General features: G+C 42.6%; 1 protein-coding gene across 1 annotated transcript in view; it reads right to left on the reverse strand.

Moving 5' to 3' along the window:
- Positions 1-22,072, reverse strand: part of LOC134208095 (uncharacterized) — a 137,153-nt gene that overhangs the window by 56,388 nt on the left and 58,693 nt on the right. The window contains exons 2-3 of the mRNA XM_062684184.1: positions 9,370-9,424; positions 9,176-9,298 (exon numbers count right to left, since the gene is read on the reverse strand). The gene's annotated coding sequence lies outside the window, so the exon portion shown is untranslated. The remainder of the gene's footprint in view (positions 1-9,175; positions 9,299-9,369; positions 9,425-22,072) is intronic.

Consider the following 22,072-nt stretch of genomic DNA (forward strand, 5'->3'; position numbering starts at 1 on the left):
GCGTTCCAGCCAACTTCATCTTTACACATCCTCCGGACTAGGTTGTCCGGGGTAATGTCCAGACCACATGTGGCAAGCATGTGGTCACGCATTGTGCGAAAACGCGGGCACACGAACAACACGTGTTCCGCCGTTTCCTCTAAACCTACGCACACCGGACACTCGGGCGAGGCCGAGTGTCCGAACCGGTGTAGGTACTGTCTGAAGCAACCATGGCCTGTAAGGACCTGGGTCAGGTGGAAAGTGATTTCCCCATGGCGCCTCTTGACCCACGTACCTATCTCCGGTATCAACCTATGTGTCCATCTACCCTTAGTGGAACTGTCCCACGCACGCTGCCATTTGACCATTGAGGCCAACCTGACAGTCCTACGGATGCCTCTCGTGCCGCGCATTTCGAAGCACTCTATGTCTTCACCGATAACTATGTCGATAGGCATCATACCGGTGATGACGCAAAGTGCATCGTGCGACACGGTACGGTACGCGCTCGCAACTCTTAGGCACATGAGCCTATACGTACTTTCTAACTTCGTTCTGTAGCAGTTAATACGCAGGGCCGTGCCCCAAGCTGGCCCCCCATACCTCAGTATGGACAGAGCAACGCTAGCCAGAAGCTTGCGCTTGCTGGCATAAACCGCAGAGCTATTGGACATCATCCGGGAAAATGCCGCTATAGCTGTGGAGGCACGCTTGCAGGCGTAATTGACGTGGCTACCAAAGGTGAGCTTATCGTCGATCATTACCCCCAAGAGTTTGATGGAGCGTTCAGAGATGACCGTGCAGTTGCCTGCCCTTATCACCGCTTGTTGCTCCGACTTTCGGTTGTTAACAACAACCACCTCAGTCTTGTGGTGAGCCAGTTCTAACTTCCTGGAACTCATCCACTCCTCCACAATTGCGATCGAGTGGGCTGCAGTCAATTCCACCTCTTCGATCGATTCGCCGTAGACCTCCAGCGTAATATCGTCAGCAAAGCCGACGATTGCCACGCCCACCGGGAACTTCAACCTCAAGACACCGTCACCGACACCGCCGTTCCATAACACCGGACCCAGTATGGAACCTTGCGGAACCCCTGAGGTTATGTCAACGCACTTCCGACCCGCCTCCGTGTCGTATACCAGTACTCGATTCTGGAAGTAGCTTCCGAGAATCTTGTACAGGTACTCGGGAATTCCAAGACGCAGGAGCGCATCTGCAATAGCTGCCCAACTGGCACTATTGAAAGCATTCCTCACGTCGAGAGTCACTACTGCACAATAGCGAACTCCTCTCCTCTTACGCTGGATAGCTATCTCCGCGGATTTGGTAACCGACAAGATAGCGTCTACGGTCGACTTACCCTTTCGGAAGCCAAACTGGTTACTCGATAGACCATCCGCACCCTCCGTGCGTATCAACAACCTGTTGAGGATGATCTTCTCGAGCACCTTCTCCGCCGTGTCAAGCAGGCATATTGGTCTATATGCCGACGGATCCCCCTGTGGTTTTCCCGCTTTTGGCAATAGGACCAAGCTCTGCCTTTTCCATGCTTCAGGGAAGACTCCCTCGTCCAGGCATCTCTGCACAACAGATCTGAACATCTCGGGAGCCTCGGCAATGGCCGCTTTGATGGCCAGGTTCGGAATACCATCCAGTCCTGGCGCCTTACCTACACTAAGGGACTGTGCAATCCCCGCAAGTTCCGCCACCGTTACTCTTCCCTCGTCGGCCACCCTGGCCCGTGGCAGCTCCACAAAGGGAGGCCAGAGACTTGGGTCGTGACGTGGGAAGAGCCCCGCGATGATCCTCTCCAGCATCTCTGGAGACCGCTCTGTAGGGGCCATCGCCCCACGTGTCTTGGCCATTACGACCCTATAGGCGTCACCCCATGGATTCGCGTTGGCACTTTGACACAGGCCCTCGAAGCAGGCTTTTTTGCTTGATCTAATCTCAGTCTTCAGAGCGGCTCTAGCAGCCACGAACGCCACCCGTCGTTCAACACGCTCCTCTTCTGTGCGTGCTCGCTGCATCCGCCTCCTTGCCCGTAGGCAGGCGCGGCGCAGGTTCGCAATTGCTTGAGTCCACCAGTAAGCCGGTGGTCTCCCAATCCTAGGGTGGACTTTCCTAGGCATGGTGGCATCGCATGCACGCGAGAGTACTGTTACCAGCTGCTCGCCGCTCAGACCGAGAGTATTGTGCTCGCGGCGGAGCGCTTCCTTAAACACCTCGTCGTCGAAGTATGATGTCTTCCACATACGAGGACTAGGCCTCGCCCCTTCTTCCGTCCGCTGAATGCTGGTCGTATAGTCGATACTGTAGCGAACCGCCAGGTGGTCGCTGTGAGTGTAGCCATCATCTACCCTCCAGTTCGAACTAATCGTTTGGCCAGGGCTCCAGAACGTAACGTCGATAATCGACTGGGCACCGTTCCAGCTGTAGGTACTTTTGGTACCGACATTAGCCAAGTCCACATCCAACATGACCAGTGATTCCAGCAGGATCTGCCCCGTTGATTCGTGGAACGGCTTCCCCATTCCACGGCCCAAACGTTGAAGTCCCTCGCTATAATCACCGGCCTACGCCCCATCAAGTTAGCCGTCAAACATTCGACCGAACTGCTCGATCGACCATCCAGGAGGCGCATAGCAGCTGCAGAAGAAGAACCCGTTGATTTTGGCAATGGCGAAGCCCTCGTGTGTCGAAGACACCAACTCTTGGACTGGGTACTTCCCCGTTTTCCATATCACCGCCATTTTAGACCCATCGGTGACCCAATTACCGTTCCTGGGGGGTACCCGGTAAGGATCTGCTATGATGGCGATATCCATTCAACAACTGTCTGACACAACAGTTGCTGGGCTGCATCACAGTGGTTAAGGTTTAGCTGCGTTACCTGCACTGTGATTTTGCAGCACGCTTAAACGCCGGGCACTTCGAACCCCCCATGGGATGCTTGCTGTTCGCAGCTTTGCTGGAACAGATCAAACAGTTGGGAGGGTTCGTGCAACATTGTGCCTTATGTCCCTCCAATCCGCAGCGTCGACAGAGCTTGCTTCTGTCAGGGCCTTTGCAGTCCCATTGCTTGTGCCCCGGTTCCAGGCACTTGAAGCAAACTTCTGGTTGCTCATATATGCCCACAGGGCATACCGACCACCCCACCTTGACGCTCCCTAACTTGACTACCTTGGAGGCGTCCGCTGCAGGTAGCCGAACCAATGCTACCTGTGTCCCTGCCGGACCTTTCCGTAGCCGAACGGCTGCGGTGGACGCCTCCACTTCGCACTGTCGCCGCAGTGCCGTGACGAGCTCTTCGACTTCGGTGATCTCGTCCAGGTCTTTAACCCTTAGATTCACCTCCGTCGTGAGTGCCCTCACCTTGACCGTCTCGCCTAGGACTTCCTGTGTACAGTCTCTGGCCTTACCAAACCTGCACACTACTCATCGCATAAGTATCACACGGTGCTAAACTAACAGAGAATGAGTTACAAATGCATACGAAGCAGCATCCGTATTAATATGGAGATGGGCTGGAATCCTGACGCTCCTCGTTTGTCAATCTCTGAATTTCTTAGGATAATCTGCTCTCTAAACTCGTCTGCGCTCTGTTTAAATTATCGCCACCCAAAGTATCACAGGGTGATGTACGTCTGAGATTGACTGGATGAGATTAGTTGTCGATTAATACTCAAGCAGGTGACTACCTAGTTTCGAAGGGGATAAGAATTAGCCTGACCGGCAGAGACACGTATTGAAATAAAGTGCTGCACAGAAGCTCAGTGCATGGGCTTTGTGTTTTGCAAGAGGTAACAGTGATGGTCAGAAGTGATATAGAAATAAATATAATACTCAATGTGAATTATCCTACAGCCAATACGACCTTCTGGGAGATCTCTTTTACGCGATGCTCAGCTAGTGTGATGGAGTAAATTAGCAAGATTGCAGGAGATCGTAAGGACTAAGAATGACAACTAAAAACCGATCCGAATTGCCTCCAACCAAATTGGTGATTCTCTACTAAAGTTATTTTAATTGTTGTAACACCCAGGCCTATCTAGTCATGGTATATTGGTGAGCCTCATACCGTGGAGCAGTACCTGGGTGACCTGCGAAGTGAATGGAAATGTCTGCTGTGGAGCTTTTGGCATGTTACGCGTGCGATCGTCTGTCCGGGCAGACACTCTCTTTGACAGCCGCCGCGGGATAGACATCCACACTGACACCACACAACAATAGGATTAGGAACTAAACTTAGGGTGTAAGATGGCAATATAGAACGTAAATACAAATTTAATAAACTCGTTTACTCTTTTGTTGTATGTAAAATTGCTGCTTTTATATTGATACGGAATGACTCGAGTATACATCTTGTGGTTTTCCTCTTTCGAACCGTCTGCTGGATTTTGTAAGTGGGTCTGCGTTCATTATTTCCTCTTCAGACCATATTTTGTCTCCGTCTCATGCTGCCCTTCCTGTGAGGGGATGACAAGTTCCTCCAGGAATTCCTCCAGCAATTGATCCGGAAGTTCCTCCAGTAATTCCTCTGGACAGTCGCGTAGCCAGAAAATTGGTGTAGAAGGGGGGTGGGTTCTGAACTTCATTTGATGCACCAATTCCAATGTTACTAGATATTCTCGAATAAAAATGATCTATATATATACTATAATTTCTATTAAGCGGCGCAGCCTAAAATTTTTTATTGGAGTGTTCGAACAAAATTTTTCTTCTAAAATTTTTGTCTCTGGGGGGGGGGTTTATGTTCAACCCCCTCACCTGGGCAACGCCACTGCCTCTGGAAGTTCCTTTAGAAATTCCTCCGAAAGTTCCTCCAGGAATTCCTCCAGATGATTCCCCAACAATTCTTCCGGAAGATCCTCCAACAATTCATACGGTAGCTTCTCCAGGAAATCATCCGGGAGATCCTCCAGGAGTTCCTCCGGAAGTTCCTCCACGAGTTCCTCCTCGGGAAGGAATACCTGGAGAGAGTTCCAGAAGAATTTCTGGAGAAACTTTCGGAGGAATGGCTGGAGGATCTTCCGAAGGAATTCCTGGAGGTATTCCTGCAGGAGCCTCTACAGGAATTCCTGGAGAAACTTCCACAGGGTTGTGGGACAAAAGGTCGAAGGTCAAAAAGTCGAAGGACAAAAGTTCGAAGGTCAAAAGGTTGAAATGACAAAAGGTCGAAGGGCCAAAAGGTCGAAGGGACAAAAGGTCGAAACAAAAAAACTGCGTCAAGGTCAAAAGGTCTAAGGACAAAAGATCGAAAGGACGAAAGGTCTTTCTTTTTTTTCTTTCGTTCTTATTTCTTCTTCCTTTTTCCTTTTAATTTCATATGTTTCCTTCCTTCAATTTTTTTCCTCCTTTCTTACTTTTTTCTTCCTTCCATATTTCATTTTTTTATTTCTAACTTCTTTCTTTTTTCCTTTTTTCTTCCTACTTGTTTTCTTCTTTTTTTCGTCTTATTTCTTCTTTTTTCCTCTTTCTTTTTTCTTTCATCCTTATTTCTTCCTTCTTTCGCCCTTATTTCTCTCTTCTTTGTTCCTTATTTCTTCCATCTTTCTTTTTTATTTCTTCTTTCTTCCTTCTTTCTTCCTTATTTCTGTCTTCTTTGTTCCTCATTTCTTCCATCTTTCTTCTCTTTTACTGTTACTTACTTCTTCTTTCTTTCTTTTGTTTTGCTTCATTTTATCTTCTCTCTTTCTTCTTCCTTCTTCTATTTTCCTTCCCGAGTAGCACAATTTAGAGCGATTTGGTTGCAACAACTCATATATGACCGAATTTGGTCGTACATAAGTGACAGCAACTCCTATATGACAAGTGTGCTGCTTGGGTTTTTTCTACCTTCTTTCTTCCTTCTTTTTTCCTTCTTCCATCTTCCTGCTTCTATCTTTCTTTATTCAATTTTCCTCTTCTGTTCTTTTTATTTTTTATTGTATATGTTTCCTCCTTTCTTCCTTTTCATTTCTTATTTACATCTCACTTCTTACTTCTCCGTTCCTCACTTCTCACGTCCTATTTCTCACTTGTCACGTTTTACTTCATATTTCTTCTTTTCCATTTCTTACTTCTCACTTTTCATTTTCACTTCTCTTTCACAAATGAGAAGTATCTATGCTCACTACTTCCATCTTGCATCTCACTTGTCACTACTCACAACTCCCATCTCATTTCATGTCTTTTTGTTTTTCGACCTTCTGTCCATTCGACCTTTTGTCCTTTCGACCTTTTGTCCTTCAACCTTTTGACCTTCGACCTTTTGACCTTCGACTTTTTGACCTTCGACCTTTTGACCTTCGACCTTTTGACCATCTACCTTTTGACACAGATTCTTCCACAGGAATTTTTGGAAGAACCGTATAAGAATTCCTCTGGTAGTTTGTTCAAACATTACTCCAAAGGTTTATCCTGGATCTGCTGCGGAATTTTCTCTGAGATATCTTTCAGAATTATCGCCAAAAATTCCACTAGGAGCTTCCAGACTTTTCATAGATACAGGAACTTCATAAGTTACTTACTTCAAAAACTCTTACAAAGCTCCATTTGAATTTACATGGAATTCCGCTAAACGCACCTCCCATCCAGCTCCCGAGAATTCCATCGAAAATTCCTTCTGGAATTCCTCCAGAAATTTCTTAAAAATTACTAGGAGATTCCTCTCGATTTTTCTCTAATAATTTTGCTCGAAAAATGTTTATGAACTCTTTAGAAATTCCATCAGGATTTCTTCTGGACATTTCTAGAAGAGTTTCTTAAGAAATTCTTCCGGTTATTTCTATGGAAATTGCTACAAGAATTCTTCCGAAAACTTCTCCAAAAACATCTCCGGAAATTCCTCTTAGAATCCACCTGGAAATTTATCTAGAAATTATTCAAGGGAATACGGGACCTTTTCCAGAAACGATTGAATTAATTTGTCGATATCAGTCTTAATAAGTAGCAAATGCAAACTAACCGAAATGTCGGAGCAAAAAACGTATTTGCTACTTATTAAAACTACTATCGCCAAAACAATAGTGTTTTGTGTGTGTTAAATTATAGAATTTCAAAAGTACAACTTCAGTCGTCAATCCGCATATAACTTCTACAGAAATTACTGACGAATGCCCTTTAAAAAATCTTTAGGTATCTTCAACATTTCTCTATTAACTTTTCAAAAGGAACTAATAATATTTTTTCATGAATCAATTTGAGTGCTGCAAACAAAAGCTGTCATATTGGTCTGTTGACTACAATATTTATTTATTAATATTTATTAATTAATTAATCAAAAAATGTTGCTTAGTTACTTTTGAAAAGTTTAACGATATGTCATCAAGAAAGCACGCAGCAATCTCTTCTGGTTTTTTATTAGGAAATTCCTTCAGGAATTCCCCAGAATATCCTAAAGTATTTACCCTGGAAATTCTTCTAATTTTTCTTTCTTTTGCGAGGTCCTCCCCAAAAAATGATCCAGGAATTTCCGCAGAATTTACTTCAAAAATTCTTCCAGAAATCTCTCCATAAATTCCTCCGGAAATTTCCTCGATTATTTCTCGGAAAATTTATTTTGAAATTCACCCTAAAATTTCTCGAGGTGTTCCTCTTCTAGGAAAATCCACGATGGATAAGAAGAATTCCTGAAAGTTTTCATGAAACTGGATAATTTTTTAAAGAAATTTCTGGCTTAAATCCCAGGAGATTTGTTTGGATAAATTCTTCGAATGAATTTTCGATTAAATATGGGGATTTTCCAATGGACTTCCTAGAGAAATTCTCGAAAAAATCCTCAAATGGTTGTTAAAGAAATTCTACAAATTGAAGAATTTTCCAAGAAATTTTCGGAGTTTTTCTAAAAGCAATTTCTAAAATTCATAAATAACAATAAAATTCCCACATTTTCTGGAATAATGATGGTGGATTTCTTGGAAAAAAAGTTCATGTTTGTCCGATGTATAGCAAGGGATCCATGCACCAAGTTAGCCTCACAAAGACATTTTCCCACAACATTTTTTGCACTAATGTAGCTAGAAATCAGCTTCATGTCATCCAAAGATCTCGATTCAAAGACTTTTTCGGAAATGAGAATAAATAGGGCTTGGTAGTCATATGGCTACTGCTTCTGCCTCATACGCAGGAGGTCGTGGGTTCAATCCCAGGTCCGTTCCATTATCCTACTTTGTATCTTTCTCTATATTTCTCATGTTCTAGCAATCGCTAGAACTGGAAATGGACTTCCATACCGTTTCCATTACTATTCCTATATCTTCAACTTGAGTATTCTAACAGTAATCTGTTAGAATTGGAAATGAACTATAGAGCTCGTTTCCTACATCCAACTAGAAATTCCATCAGTTTCCTTCTCCTATCTATCACATTGGCAGCTCGTTAACCAAGACGGACCTCTGCCTCTCGAACCTAACACAAAAATTCCAACAAATTCCGCATGAACTCGTGGCAAGTGCAGAGGTATATTCGGCTTGCAGTGGGCGAGTGATTGCATCATAATTTCCTCCCCCTTCCCTACATTGACTTGCATTCTGACGTGGCAGGCGCCAGTATGACCTAACAAATGAGATCACCAGGACTTGTACATTGAAGATGTGTGCTAGTCCCAAGCAAACATCTGTTGGTTCCCTGTGCAAGCACAGCTGATCTGGTCATAATGGAGTAGCAACTACGAGCAGTCAATCAAGCTCAAGCTCAAGCTCAAGCTCAATGAGAATAAATTCGCTATATATACTTGGAAGTAGATACAAGTCATATAAACTTGACAGAAAATGTGTATTTTCGGCAAGAACTAGATAAAACTTTTGAAAAAATGAACGAAACCTACTGCTTTAAAAGCCCTTTAATAACCATCGGCGTGACACCAAGACTTTACATTCCGACTAACACAACAAAAAATGTGGACATGAAAAGTAAAACAGCAATATAAGTTAGTCAAAATTGGATCAACCTATGAAATGTAAAATCCTTTGCTGCTACAAGTCACAAACGTTTTTTTTCTGCAACATGTTTGTCCAACATGTGTCATCGAACAACATCGTCCCACCCATCTGATTTAGAAGCAAAACCAAAATTTGATTGGAAAAGTTATCCGACCACAAGCATAGTTTGTTGCGTGCTAGCCCAGTCATGTAGGTCTGAACCTACATCGAACTGAACATTGACAAACAAATGGGAGTTTTGAGTTTGGTTAGTTTGATCTGCTTACCCTCTAGTGGTTCTGTGGAATTATTTACAGTGCTTGTCTCTAGAAAAGTTATAGTCTCAGTCGCTGTTTCTCGTACTTCTACGATCACCTTTTCCGGTCCGTTTTGCCAACCGGTGTCCCATTCTGTGGATAGAGTGAAAAGGTAAGCTGGATGAGCTTCAATCGTGCCATGCGAATATAGAATTAGCTGTTACCAGAAATTTCTGTTGTCTGCTGTTGGTCATTTTGACTGTCGTAATCCAGTTTGATCTGTGAAATAGAATGAATAATAAGCGATTTTATTAATGTGCAACGGGTGAAAATTCAGGGAAAATCCTCAAATACAAGCAATCCAATATCGTCAACGTCACATCTCGAATTAATGTACCAAACCACTGCCGCCAAAATGTTACATAGTCAAATTGGTTAGAAACCATCCCAGGGGCGCCAGCTTCGTTATTCAATCCGCCCCATTCACCCCTGCAGCAACGCGAGCCATCTGTCGTCGACGACCGTATCTCTAGTTTCCGTTCCAATAAAACGTAGCAGATCGTGTTTCCACATCATCAACGAAAATGCAACCGCTGAAAGGATGCGCTTGTACAAAGAGCTTCATAAATATTGCATGAAATAAAGCGCATTGCATGGTGTGCTGACTTTGCCGTACCTACTTCGCTACTCTGTGCAGCGAGCAACAAGTGTATAACTTTTGCATTGGATCCAGCGCAGCGTAATGCACCGACTACTCCGGGGCTCGAGTTCGCGGCGGCATGTGCGGGATTGGAACCACAATGCATTTCAATTAGTTTAAAGCAGAGATCAAAGAATGGTCTCGATTGATTACATTTTCGTTCAAGTTGATCTAACGAGGAAATTGTTGGATGTTCTACTGATTCGGAGCTGATTTCGGTTCAAGTGGAAGAATATCATCGAAAAGAAAAGTCGAACCGGTGAAGAATAAGATCATAGATTATTTGCGAGCCTGTAGCAATGGTCCTCATGTTTGTACTTCATGAAGTGGCTTCTAAGCCCTTTTAAATCATCGGACCATTGAGCTAGATATTCTTTTTATCGTTCTCTGCAATTGATTTTTTTCATACAACATATTCTTATATGGCACGTTAGGCATTACAGACGTTAGGCCTAAACTGTTCCAAAGAGCAGCCCATGATATACAGAAGGGGAATTATGTGTATGAATAAGGTTACAGCCTATTCAGGTTACGCCATGTATTATAATAACTATCGTGTCAAAGGTTAGAAAGAAAATTGAATGTATGGGGATTGGCATTAAATTACTTTTGATCATGATATTTATTATTAGGGGAAGAGGTTCGGTTGTGGGCACCGTTCGGTTATGGGCAACCCTACGTATCTTTTGACAGATAACAGATGCTGCCATTCTGGCAACCGACATTTGTTTGTCATAGTAACATGATGTTTTGTGCTCAACGTCAAACCAAATAGACATCTCTACTTTAAACTACGAACAAATCATTTTTTTCACAAGAAAAACAATACGAAAGTTTTTTTAACGTGTTATGAATTAAAGTGATTTAAATAAAAAAAATGAGTTCCAATGCGCATTTGAACAGTAAATTGAATCTATTTTGAGGATCAATAACAATTGCCATTAAAATTTGAGAGCGAAATATTTTTTACTTCACATTCCAAAAAGGCTGCGAAATTCGGTTTTGGGCATCCTTATTGGTTCGATTGTAGGAACCGTCATTTTATTGACAAATCAAACAATGTGGCTTATTTTTAATGTCGTTTCTAAGCGGTTTTTATAATGATTTAGACATCATTAATAGAATTAATGTAAATGCATATTTATATTTTTATTTATTGGAAACTTCCCAACTTCATTGACTATTGAAGGCTTCCAAGCGCCTTGGAAGTAGGATTCCGCGCCTCTTGAAAAGAACCTCTAGAAGCCTCATAAAGGAAGGTTTCCCAGCCTCTTGAAAAGCAGTTCACGAGCTACCTAAAAGGAGGCTTCTGAGCATCTTGAAAGGACGCCTCTGAGCCGCTTGAAAGTTTGTTTCCAAGCCTCTTGAAAACATAATCCCGAGGCCCTTGAAGAGAGGCTTCCGAGAATTTTGGAAGAAGGCTTCCGAGTCTCTTAAAAAGAAGCTTCCGAGCCCCTTTTGAAAGACCTTCCGAACTATCTCAAGGCGAGCCACTCGAAAGTAGGCTTCTAAGTACCTTGAAAGAAGGGCTGAGCCTCTTGATGGGAGGTTTTCTAGCCTCTTAAAAAGATCCTTCCGAGCCTCTTGAATGGCGGCTTCCGAGCCACGTAAAAGGAGGATTCGGAGTATCTTGAATGGAAGCTTCCAAGCTTTTTGAAAGAAGAATTCCGAACCTATAAATAGGAAGCTTCCGAGTATTCTACAAGTATTCTAAGTAGTTGAAACAGTGATTTATGCTCACTCCTAATCGACACATTGTCACCCTCGACGACGATATCTTGAAAGGACGCTTCTGAGCCTTTTGAAAGTGTAGTTCCAAGCCTCATGAAAGATTAATTCCGATCCTCTTTAAGGGGGAGGGGGCTTCTGAGCTTCTTGAAAGGATGTTTACGAACCTCTTGAAATGAGGCCTTCCGAGCCTTTCGAAAAGAGCCTTCCGAGGCTTAAAAAAATGAGAAAAGAAAAGGCTCTTGAAAGAATGTTTCCGAGCCTCTTGAAAGGAGGTTTCCAAACCTCTTAAAAAGTGTTCTTTGAACCTCTTGAAAGATGTCCTCCGAGCTGCTTGAAAGGAAGCTCCCGAGAAGTGTAGAAGGATGATTCCAACTCTCTTGCAACGAAGCAACTGAGCTTTTCAGAAAAAAAAAACTCTAATTTCGCGAAGGCTTCCGAATCTGTAGACACTAGATTTAAGAAGGCATATTCTCAGCATATTATTCAACATTGTGTTTCCATAAGGAAGATTTTCAAAATGTGTTCACTCGACGTTTTGTCCTTTTGTCCCACAGCCTTTTATCCACTGTGCTGGTTGTGGAGGGCAGGATTCAATAGGCTACGATGTGCGGAACGGTTGGTTCGACGAAGAGTGCAGACAGATTCTGGAGGAGAAGGACGCAGCGCGGGCGGTCACGCTGCAGCAAGGTACCCGGCAGAACGTGGAACGTTATAGACGGAAGCGGAGACAGCAGACCCGCCTTTTTCAGGAAGAAGAAACAGCTGTGCCGTTCTCAAGAAACACGCAAGTTCTATCAGAAGCTTAACGCATCCCGCAAAGGCTTCGTGCCGCGAGCCGAAATGTGCCGGGATAAGGATGGGACCATTTTGATGGAAAAACGTGTGGTGATCGAAAAGTGGAAGCAGCACTACGAGGAACATTTGAATGGCGTTGAGAGTACAGGCAAAGAAAGTTAAGGCAGCGGAGAAGATGACTACGTCAGTTCAGCGGACGATGGAAGCCAACCAGCCCCCACCTTGAGGGAAGTTAAGGATGCCATCCAACAGCTAAAGACCAATAAACCAGCTGGTAAGGATGGTATCGGGGCTGAGCTCATCAAGATGGGCCCGGAAAAGCTAACCACTTGTCTTCACAAATTGATAGTCGGAATCTGGGAAACTGAACAGCTACCGGAGGAGTGGAAGGAAAGGGTTATATGCTCCATCTACAAGAAAGGCGATAAGCTGAAGTGTGCGAACTTTCGAGCGATCACCATCCTTACTGCCGCCTACAAAGTGATATCCAGATCATCTTCCGACGTCCGTCACCATTAGTGAATAAGTTCGTGGAAAGTTATCAAGCCGGCTTCGTTGACGGCCGCTCGACAACGGACCAGATCTTTCTTCTTCTTCTTCTTATTGGCATTACATCCCCACACTGGGATAGAGCCGCCTCGCAGCTAAGTGTTCATTAAGCACTTCCACAGTTATTAACTGCGAGGTTTCTAAGCCAGGTTACCATTTTTGCATTCGTATATTATGAGGCTAACACGATGATACTTTTATGCCCAGAGAAGTCGAGACAATTTCCAATACGAAAATTGCCTAGACCGGCATCGAGAATCGAACCCAGCCATCCTCAGCATGGTCTTGCTTTGTAGCCGCGCATCTTACCGTACGGCTAAGGACCAGATCTTTACTATACGGCAAATCCTTCAAAAATGCCATGAATACCAGGTCCCAACGCACCATCTGTTCGTTGATTTCAAGGCGGCATACGACAGTATAGACCGCGTAGAGCTATGGAAAATTATGGACGAGAACAGCTTCCCTGGGAAACTTACCAGACTGATCAAAGCAACGGTGGATGGTGTGCAAAACTGTGTAAAGATTTCAGGCGAACACTCCAGTTCGTTCGAATCGCGCCGGGGACTAAGACAAGGTGATGGACCTTCGTGCCTGTTATTCAACATTGCGCTAGAAGGTGTCATGCGGAGAGCCGGGTGTAACAGCCTGGGTACGATTTTCAACAGATTCTGTCAATTTATTTTTTTCGCGGATGACATGGACATTATCGGCCGAACATTTGCAAAGGTGGCAGAACTGTACACCCGTCTGAAACTTGAAGCAACAAAAGTTGGACTAGTGGTGAATGCGTCAAAGACAAAGTACATGCTTGTGGGTGGAACCGAGCGCGACAGGGCCCGCCTGGGAAGCAGTGTTACGATAGACGGGGATACCTTCGAGGTGGTCGAGAAATTCGTCTACCTCGGATCCTTGTTAGTCGTGAAATACGAAGGCGCATCATCTGTGGAAGTCGGGCCTACTACGGGCTCCAGAAGAAACTGCGGTCAAAAAAGATTCGCCACCGCACCAAATGTGTCATGTACAAGACGCTAATAAGACCGGTAGTCCAGGGATTAACACGAGTGGTACAATTTTCAATAAGTCTGTCCAGCTATTTGGCTTCGCCGACGACATAGATATCATGGCACGTAACTTTGAGAAGATGGAGAACCCTACATCAGACTGAAGAGGGAAGATAAGTGGATCGGACTAGTCATCAACACGTCGAAGACGAAGTACATGATAGGAAGAGGTTCAAGAGAAGACAATGTGAACCACCCACCGCGAGTTTGCATCGGTGGTGACGAAATCGAGGTGGTAGAAGAATTTGTGTACTTGGGCTCACTGGTGACTGCCGAAAATGACACCAGCAGAGAAATTCGGAGACGCATCGTGGCTGGAAATCGTACGTACTTTGGACTCCGCAAGACGCTCCGATCGAATAGAGTTCGCCACCGTACCAAACTGACAATCTACAAAACGCTCATTAGACCGGTAGTCCTCTACGGACACGAGACCTGGACGATGCTCGTGGAGGACCAACGCGCACTTGGTGTTTTTGAAAGGAAAGTGCTACGTACCATCTATGGTGGGGTGCAGATGGTGGACGGTACGTGGAGGAGGCGAATGAACCACGAGTTGCATCAGCTGCTGGGAGAACCATCCATCGTTCACACCGCGAAAATCGGACGACTGTGGTGGGCCGGGCACGTAGCCAGAATGTCGGACAGTAACCCGGTGAAAATGGTTCTCGACAACGATCCGACGGGCACAAGAAGGCGAGGTGCGCAGCGGGCAAGGTGGATCAATCAGGTGGAAGATGACTTGCGGACCCTCCGTAGACTGCGTGGTTGGCGACGTGTAGCCATAGACCGAGCCGAATGGAGAAGGCTCTTATATACCGCACACGCCACTTCGGCCTTAGTCTGAATAAATAATAATAACATAACTTTTCATAGAAAAAACAAAACCCCTGAGATTTTTGGACGCAAAGCACAATATAAGCTAAGTTTTCAATAGATGTACTAATATTCATAATCGGTAGATGCGAACCAAGTGGAAAAAAGTTTTCAAAAATAAATCTAAGATGGCGGCCAAATTCAATATGGCTACCTCCGTTTTTATTATTGTAAATTGGGGACACATTTTTCCTCTTTCTAACGATATGATGATCTCTAAGATCGGTTGAGAAATGTTGGAGTTAAGATAGCTTTGGTGAGTCAAGAATTGACAAAAATCGAGGGGTCCATAAAAGTGATTTCGCGTATAACGAGGGTTCCATCTTTTTATAAAATTTAACTCGGATCCTTAATATATTCGCCGAAAGTTTTTGAATGATCATAAATTTAGGCATTTTTAAGAACCTCGTGCAAAAAGTGGCCCGGTCTCAGCGAGAATTACTCAGTGTTCAAACCGTCGTATTACTTTTTTGGCTGATAAAAATGAGCAGTTACTACTTACGTTTTTGTTTTCGGTGCAAAAGACACCCTCTCACATGCATTTCCGCCAATGCATCAAGTCAAGACAAAATTTTAAAAACGACTTATCTGCTTTTGTAAACAAAGATTCAAACGACGAATTGACGAATCTGATAGCTTTCCCACGCAAACCAACGCCATCAATAGGTAGGTGAAGGACTCCGCTACCTATTGATGGTGGATTATGATTATGAGCTATTGCGGATCTTTTGAAAATTTTTCTTTTCCAAATCTTGGTTCAGATTATGAGCTATTGCGGATCTTTTGAAAATTTTTCCATTTTGCGGATTCCGCAAAGTTCTTCCGCAGCTGTCAAAGTTCTACCGCAAGCCTGCAAATCTTCAATACACTGACACAAAAACATGATATTTGGCGTTGTCATCGAAGGGTGCCATGCCAAAAAACAGGGAAGAAGTATGAAGTGACAGCTGCGGTAGTTTGAAAATTCAACCGGAAAGTGGAAAGTTTTCTCTGGAATAGCAATATATCACTTGATATAGAGCATCTTGACCTCAGTGTTTATACATCTAGTTTTCACTGGAAATAATGCATATGGCATTTCATGTCAAGATTCGCTATATCAAGTGATATAGCTCATAATCTGAACGTACTATAAAGTGCGGCATCTATACCGACGCGGCATCTCACCTGGATTTACCCTATTTTTTCTGCCAATGGCCAATGGGTACCCGGGTGCTCTACCCTGGTCGGTTTTCGATGTGATATACACCGTATTTAATAAAGTTCTAAGATGTCAACAAGTTTCATTTTCATTATCATTGTAAAAAGTAATCATGTACTTTGTCGACCGCATAACACTTGAGTGAAATAGCACCAACTAGTCTTATCTCAAAGATCAACTGTAAATTTTATAAAATTTCCCATAGAATTGCTATAAAATGCATCATTCAGTAATCTTCATTTAAACATAATAAATGCGACCTACTCAAACGCGTAATGCACAAGAATGTAACTTCCTGATGCCACAATAAAGTCATACCATAAAGCTGGTATTGAAAAGTTTTATACGACATTGCGAAGATAAGCAATCCCATAAGCGATGAGAGACAATTTTGGCGAGATCAAATTTTATACTGGCACTCGGCGAAAACTTCCGGCAGTAATTGGCTGAAGTTCCGCTACGTGGCCCACCAATATACGCAAACACACACACACACGCAAATCCTTGGCGAGGGCATAACCGTTCCACCTCTGTGTTTGCTCGAATTTTATTAATTTAATTTTTGCTCGTTGGTGTTTCATGCCGGAAAACGCACGCAATCGTCAGACTTCGCTTCATTGGCAATGCACGTTTGCTGGAGCTGAACGGGTTGATGGGAAAGTTCGTTACGGAATTGATTGAAAGCAACGTTTGCATCCATTTGTTTGAAATGGAATTTAAAATTCTGGAACATAAATAAGTTTGACAGGAACATAAAATTTGATCTTAACGTGCAGATCTCGTAATTATGCTGACTTTATTTTGAGGAAATTCTTAAATAAATCATCCCATATTAGATTATGTTCGAATAAATCCACGAACGCTTCGTTGAACACCTCCTACCCAATCATGCATAAATAATTTAAGAATCGCAGAAACGAAAATCAGAAGCAGAACATGCCTACCTCATCTATACGAACTCCAATCAACGCCAACGATACAAATTTCCGATTGTGCTCCTGGAATATGCCATGTTTTTCACAATCAATTGTACACGGCTTATTCCCAGGAGATGAGAAGAAAAATCAACAGAAATCGAATATCAACCCATGGATGGATACAACGCAATTTTGAAACACTTGCTTGGCCATATTATGTGCGTTCTCTAATACAAACAATAATATGATAAAGAATTATTTACACAAAATGCCAATGAAAACAATGTACAAAATTTACAAAACAGTAATTGTTTGCCGCGGATTTGAAAAATCTTCGGTTTTGGGTGACATTTTCGGATGAAAATTTAATTTAATATAAGTTTGACAGGTATGGAGAAATTTAGATTTTCTTTCAACCTGTCCTTAATAGGGAAGCGCCATAATCAGTAAAATGAAAAAAAAAATCCCCATACTAATTTGAATGCAAACTTTAAACGGCTTGTGCTAAATCAGTTTTTATCCAAATCAGCTCAAATTTTCGGAGGACACTCAGAACATGATACAGATTCTTCTCCATAACGAAGAATCGATATTTGAACCACCCTATGTACTATACACATGTGGAAGTGTTGGCTTGACAAATGGATTATAACTATGCGTACTATTTGGGAATCTCGGGCTCATTCAGCAGCCGCTAAGTTGCGTAGGCAGAGGGAGGTCCTTCGTAGCTTAGTTGGTTAAAATTACCAGTATAGCGTGCTCGAGTCCCATCAAAGGAAAGTGGTTACCTCCAATACAATTTTCTAATTTAATCCGACTTCCCGTGTAAATGTTTATGAATCACTACAAACATCATATAAATATTATAAGGTCAAGGGCAGCATTGGTACTGAAAATTGGCCGGATCGGACTATGGGAAAATAGGCGAATTCTTCCAGGTGGAGGCGCATGGTACACAACTAGCTACCAGGAAATTAGTTTTGCGCTCAAATTCCATAGCATGCTTCTAAGGCAGATTTTCACTCAAGCAAAGCAACAAACCATGAAGTTATTAGCAATATTATCTAGTTTAATATACGAACAGAATGAACAGACGACAATATCAACAATTGTTGCACTCAAAATTGAATAATATAAAAGTTAAGTTTTGCTATTAGCAAAACCTTACTCTCAAACGCAAGATTTTAGGTGCAGATTTTTTTTTACTTTTCCAGTCAGAAGTAAGTGTGTCAATATTGATAATTCGATAATTATTTTGATAATTTCAGTGTTTTTTTATTTAACGAAGATCTGATGTTGTTTGCTGCAGAAATTTCAGTGCATTTCGCAACACCTTTTTATTTACTAATTTGTCGTGTCAACCTACGTCAAACATATTTTCATAGAACAATCGTTCTCTATCTCCTTCCTTCTTTTCAACTACCGAAGCCAGGGAGTGAGCGCTAGTAAGAGACCCCTTAACGACTAAAATTTACTTCAGTCGCTTTGCTAGAGCGAGCCTCTTGACAAATTGTAGTTCTGCTGCACCAGATGACAAGCAACAGGTATCAGCATCGTGTTCCGTACATAAAACTAGCCAAAACATTCATTGTTACTACTAAGCCAAGCATTTTAAAATGATGTAGCAAGCATACCTTTTATGGCCACCCCCGGGTCCATAATACGCAAAGTCGAGTTTGTTTATATACGTATTATGGTCCCCCCATTTGATTTACATGTTCCATTCGCACATGTTCCTTTTGCCTATAATGGACCCCCCCTTGTGTGCTAGTAATGGACCCTTTAGCATGTTTACATTTACAAATTAGTTAATATAACTAAATTCTGTTTCCCTGTCCATAACAAATGTATGGAACTGCTGTTCTGTTACATGAAGCAACTTCACCCGACGGAAGCTTGCAGAAAATTTTCGATTCCAGCGTTTAATTTGGGATTTTGTTCAGGGGGTCCATTATACGCACGGGGTCCACTACTAGCACTCACTCCCTATACAGTTCGACAGCCATGCTGCATTTTTTTTTGTTGTTTGTTAAAAAGGTTAGAAATGCTGGCTCACCTCTGAATTATTGCAATATTTATTTTTTGTGAGAAGAAATGTTTTAAATGGTTCCTCGATGTATAATACGACTTTTTGTCATAAGAAAATATTATTTATGCTACCGTGGTCGGGGGTAACAATGGGTCAAATGGAGGTGAGAATGGGTCACTGTTTCAAGTACCGTGGACCCCCGATAATTTGAACGGTACCTCATTCAAATTAACGGGGTTCATTTTTAATTTGAACTTCTGGTTACTCTATTTGCATCAGAAAAACTGGTTTCTGGCTGCTCTCTTTGCTGGTTTGTTTTGATTCTTCATTCCGTTTCACGATGTTCCATTTTTTTTCTCGATTCCACGTGTTAAATGAAGTTTGAACCATTTTTAATTTGAACGATGTTCAAACGAACGGGGTTCAAATTAAAAAGTGTTCAGATTAAAAGCGATCATATTACGGGGGGTCCACGGTACTTAGAATGCTTGTAGAATAGATTGAATGTATCTGAGGGCAAGAAAACTAAAATATAAGAGACCTTTTTGAACGATTTTGCTATCCGACTTCCACGCGGTCGATGAGAGCGATGATCCATTCTTACCCCCCAGACCTATTGTCACCCCCGATGGCGGTATAACGTGAGTAGCACACATGTTTGTAAAATGTTACTACACTTTTTCAAATATTAAAGGTATACAACAAAAGAATTCGTTTAGAGTTGAATACGATTGGTAATTCCAAACAATTGAAAATCGAAAAACATGCTGTACCACCGCCACGTCGTTTACCCAAAAAAATACTCTCAGAATAGAATAAAATAAAAATATATGCCTACCGCAAACCGAGCAGGCGAAAAAGTGGATTTTAACAACCTACGACATTTTTGCCTTTTTTCTATGCGGCTCAGAATGATTCCGAGAATATGTCGTTTTATCGTTATTTATTTCGAACATCAAGCCATACACGTCTGTCGATAACATCGACCAGCTTGTGCACCAATTGTCTCGCAGTTGATGATTCGAGCGTGCTTATTGTTTACAAGATTGAACAGGAGGGAAGATTATACCGAATAAATGGATCTTCAGATGACAGCTAGTATAAACAATTAGGTTGGAAACCATTTACCAAGTGCCAATATATTATAGAACCCTCTTGAAATGCAATAAGTCAACATTTGGATACATTTATGCCCTAGCAAACACTGGTTTGATGTCTTAGTTGTAACGATTTTCGTAGGTATTTTTACCTCATGAAACAGTTAAGCAATATAGCTAGCTGATGCCATCTTAGAATTGTAGAAAATCTCAATCATATTATTACTATTCACTTTTCAAAAAAGTGTTGATATTTCGTTGCAGTAAAACTCATGAGACAGATTGCCTTTTAGCTATAGCAGCTCTTAGGAAACAACACACCACGCGTAAGCGAATTACCATTCTGGTATGGACAGTGCGTTCTGGAAAACGTGACTAGTGTGAATCCGTGACTTATATAACGGTGTATTTTTTGTATTGCGTTTATTTGGAAAACTCATTCTGCAAAGACACCAACACCGCTAGGTGGATTAATCAGTTTTTTTTACATTTTTCACAATTTAATTCTGAGTCTTAAAAAGTAGGTTGGGAATCCAGAACACTTGCGGTTGTGTCGAGGTTAGGAATTCAATTTTTGCAACAGGATGGGAATGGAATCATAATGATCTATGGTGTTGTTGTTGCAGCACTGCGGTTGACTATCTGTAACTGAACCAGTGCCGGATTTAGACGGAAGGGGGCCCCGGGGCCGACAGCTTGTGGGGGCCCCAAAATATACAAAAAAGGTTGGTTTTGGTACATAATATTTGTGGGGGCCCGGGGCCACGGCCCCCTCGGCCCCCCGCTAAATCCGGCTCTGAACTGAACGAATCAGTTTATTTTTGCTGGTTCAAGAACTCGGGAACGCCTTTTTTTTTTGCGTGTAGAACAGCAAATTCGTCGCCGTGATGAACTTATACTCGGAATAAAAAATCACGAAAATAAAGTACAAAAAAAGCAAATTCGCGCCTAATATAAAAGAACGAATTATATCTGCAGAATTGGGCTCCTTCCCGGGTAGAAGCCATAAACAGAATAACAAAACATGATATGTGTGGGGTTTGAGTAAGTCACCATCAGCGTGCGATTATACATACATTAACACCTCAGCGTGTCGATCAGTGCGCAGCAAGCCATGACTCGGCCTCTTCTGGTCAGACCTCCGTGGCGTGCACACGCACCCACGGAGAACTGCTGTCATAACAATTCGCACCGGCCATTTGGGGCCACACATTTTGGCGATCCTGCCAGGTTATTTGCTGGATCCTGACGCTTATTTCAAAAGGTGAGTTGAATTCAATTTGTTTATGTGCTAATGGGTTAAAATATTTGATGATTAAAAAACACAATGCAATGGGTTTGTATTGCTACAAAGCGCGTCTGGAAGACCGCTGGAAAATGGATTGTGATTTGGAAAATCACAAAGCGCGTCTGGAAGACCGCTGGAAAATGGATTTTGGTTTGGAAAATCACAAAGCGCGTCTGGAAGAACGCTGGAAAATGGATTGTGGTTTGGAAAATCACAAAGCGTGTCTGGAAGACCGCTGGAAAATGGATTGTAGTTTGAAAAATTACAAAGCGCGTCTGGAAGACCGCTGGAAAATAGATTATGGTTTGGAAAATCACAAAGCGCGGGAGATCGCTGGAAAATTGTTTTTGGTTCGCAATACCACAAGGCGCGTCTGGGAGACTGCCGAGAAAAGGGTTGAAAATCTAGAAAATCCCAATGTGGGTCATGGAAGCATTGATTTTGTTTAAAATGTACAACTTGGCGACTTTAGTGTACATGAGACTACCAGTTAAGCTAGTTCTAACGAGATCAGAGAGATATGAAGATCTATCGTATACTATAAAGTTGTTTGGAAGGCTTAATATATTATCTTGAAGTTTATTTTGGAATTTACTGACTTAGTGTCGTAGCGGAATTACCCGTTGGATGAGATATACAACATTCACGAAGCTCAAAAAGGTTGCCAGTATTCACAAAGT

The sequence above is a fragment of the Armigeres subalbatus genome, chromosome 1 (assembly GCF_024139115.2).
Source record: "Armigeres subalbatus isolate Guangzhou_Male chromosome 1, GZ_Asu_2, whole genome shotgun sequence".
Classification (NCBI taxonomy): Eukaryota; Metazoa; Arthropoda; class Insecta; order Diptera; family Culicidae; genus Armigeres; species Armigeres subalbatus.